The 3,159-nt window shown below is 31.3% G+C and overlaps 1 long non-coding RNA gene across 1 annotated transcript; it reads left to right on the forward strand.

The window, feature by feature from the left end:
• Nucleotides 1-210: 210 nt before the first annotated feature.
• Nucleotides 211-1,547, forward strand: LOC132754885 (uncharacterized). Its single transcript, XR_009629139.1, has 2 exons — nt 211-887; nt 1,218-1,547. It is a non-coding gene; the product is annotated as an uncharacterized LOC132754885 (long non-coding RNA).
• Nucleotides 1,548-3,159: the final 1,612 nt, after the last annotated feature.

Here is a 3,159-nt window from a genome sequence, read left to right on the forward strand (position 1 = left end):
AAATTATGGCACACAGGTGACAACTCTTCTAATGTTTGTCAAGATTGATGCAGATTTTTTTTTTGGGGGGGGGGGGGGAAGGTGGCCACTTATTTGTAATGCGTATCGTTATTTAAATGTATAGGAGCTGACTTTCGTTGACTTAAATCTGTAACTCTGACATACTGTCATCAAAATACAATGTTCCCGTATCAGTGTGTTACTTACGTAATAGATGATAAGATTGTGAATAACCAATCAAATTTGAGTTTAAGTTCCGATTGTGTTGATATCTTTAAATACATGAAACGGTAAACATATGAATGTATATTACGTGAAATGTAGGTCGTATTGTGACTCAATACTTTGCTATAGTTATCAGAGTTTTCTTGGCTACGAATCAGGAGTAAACTGCGCAGTCAAGGCCTCCCTCCATCACACTCAGATTAATTTGCTGCTTAATTTACTAAGTCAAAGCGTCCCCATTGTATCACTATACACTTTACAATTAAAAAGAAAACAACTAAGTAAAGAAATAATGAAATAAAAAAATAGGGAATCTTTGAAAAAAGCTCCTTAATGGGGAATATTGAAGGTCAAACAAGTTTGTAAAATTGGTTGGGTAGAGAAACACTTTTAAATACATATTGTTTCAGACATGGATTTTCATATTTTCTGAAAATAAAAACACGAAATTAACTTATAAGTCACGTGGTACATCTACTTATATACTTGATATCATGTTTTATCAGTTCAATGAAATGAAACTACGCAATTAATTTGATATAGATCGTTTATATAGATATACATGTGTTGGTAGCAATATATAATAAATACATACACAACGAAAGGACTTTAAAATACTATAAGAGTAACAAAACTAGGCTAGTGCTTTGTCTAACCAAGAGGTAATCCTAAATTTTCGTTCACTTTATTTCATTACAATGAATATATCGAGAATTCACTCAATTTTATGAGCATGCAATTTCGTGGTTATGTCGATCTGAATGCGCTCTTAAATTTGTTTAGCTCTTAAATTCGTTTATCGTTTCTTTGTTGTTGTTTTTTTTTTCGTTAGTTATATAAGATCTATGCTTTCAAGAACAAGTGTAAATGAATTATAGGCTTAGATATACCGGTACTTTACATGAAAGATCTACCTAAGCAAGTTGTGAAAAAGATATATTTTGACTAAGATTGTGTTCAGTTGAATTGACAAACTATTTTTACTGTTCTAGAAAAATGAAGATTATATGCTTTCCATGTGGAAAAAAGACGGATACAACGAACGAGACTCTGATAAAGCTAGCGAACGGAAAAACCAGTATTCAGGGGACCTGTGCAAAATGCGGCAAAAGAAAGTCTAAAATTGTTGGCTAGGCCATTCGAGAACTCAATAATTAGTGATGACAATACTTACTGTTTAATCAACTTCATTGAAATGTTAAAATTAACTTACAACATGTACTGATAATAATTTTTGAAAAGAAATATTGTGGAAATATTTGTTTAATATATTATATCTATCTACTTGAACCCCTTTTTCAAATTAACAAAATGAAATCATACGAGTAGAGTTCAAATATGAATTCAACTATGCCAATATCTTGCTTTTAGCCACGTTTTTCACGAAATATACTGACGGGCAAAAGAAACGCCCCATTCCAAATTGATGTCCAGTTTTTCAGTATTCGTGATTTACAAAAACTTATTTTCACCTGCAAATCTGAATATTTTTAATTAAAAAATGATCTTACAGAAATTATCAAATTTTTACAGTTTTAAAAAAAAAAACGCGATTTTAAATAGACCTGTTGGAGAATTTTCATTTCGAAAATCAGTAGCGTATGTGTCCACCCCTACTTGCGACAACAGCAGCAACGCAGCGTGTCATGGAACCGCACAAATTGCGTAGAAGATAACGAGGGATTCTTCCCCACTCCTGGTGCAGCGCTGCCGTCATTTGCTGGAGGTTTGCTGGCTTGTGTTGACGTCCACGTAAGTAATATAGGATATTGAGCTTCTCCCCCACCTAAAAAAATAAAAAAATAATTTCCAGTTATACCCCCTTTTTTATAACCTACTTATTTAAAAAAAATTTTTATCCCCCGGCGTGATTCGAACCCGCGACCCAGAAAAATAAAAAAATTAATAGACACCGCACATAATGGCACCTTTAAAAAAAATTTTTTTTCTTCTTATTTTCTGAATGAAGAATGATTTGACACGAGAAAAAAATAAAAAAAAAAATTCCAGTTATACCCCATTTTTTTAACAACGATTACCGTTCATTTAGTGAAGGTTATAATCTCACCTAAACTGAACAAAATATAAAAGTAAAATTGATAACGCGTGAAGAAAATTTATGGTATCTTTTAAAACTTTAAATAGTATAAAGCAATATATAACTACATCACGCGTGTCGATTTAATAGCTGATACAAAAACCTATCATCGTTCAAAATCTGCATGCGGTTTACCACAGCGGCTCATTTACATATTTTGAAAATTTCTGCATAAAATAAAATTTTATGAATACGTAAGTATCTTAACTTCTATATTTTGGAGGCGGATCATTAATTATAGTAACTTTAGTGAATAGAATTATACATTTACCATTTTTTTTTTAACTCGTTTAAAGCCTGTGCTTTTGCCTCTTCTATTAACTTTTTTCTTTCTGTCTCACTCAATCCTGTTTGCTTTGAATGTATGCTATCTTTCAATTTATTATATTTATCTAATTCATCTAAAATCAATTTAAATTCATTTTCAGATATTTGTCCGTCTGTTAAAGCTTTTGAAGTCAAATCTTTTATACTATTTAATTTACTATCAGCAATAGTTTTAATCTCATAATGTTTTTTTGTTTTTGATTGTAATTTACGTCTAATAAATTTAACACATACTCCTAAACTTCCGCATACAGCGGCTGCAATTCCTAAAGGTAACATAAAAGGAATAGCTAAGCTAGTACCGGCTAAAATAACGGATGTTGATATTAAACCAGTATCAACACCGTCAGTAATATTAATTCCGCGTTTATATTTCTTGTATAATGATTTACGAGTATCCCTCTCATTAATTAATTTTTTTTCTATTTCTGATATCTTCTGTAATCTATAATTTTGACCATCTTCTACTGGTAATTCTGGATATAAAGGATCCGGAGCTGTTGGTGTCT

This window comes from Ruditapes philippinarum, unplaced genomic scaffold (genome assembly GCF_026571515.1).
Source record: "Ruditapes philippinarum isolate M1 unplaced genomic scaffold, ASM2657151v2 ctg8795_1_1_1_1, whole genome shotgun sequence".
Classification (NCBI taxonomy): Eukaryota; Metazoa; Mollusca; class Bivalvia; order Venerida; family Veneridae; genus Ruditapes; species Ruditapes philippinarum.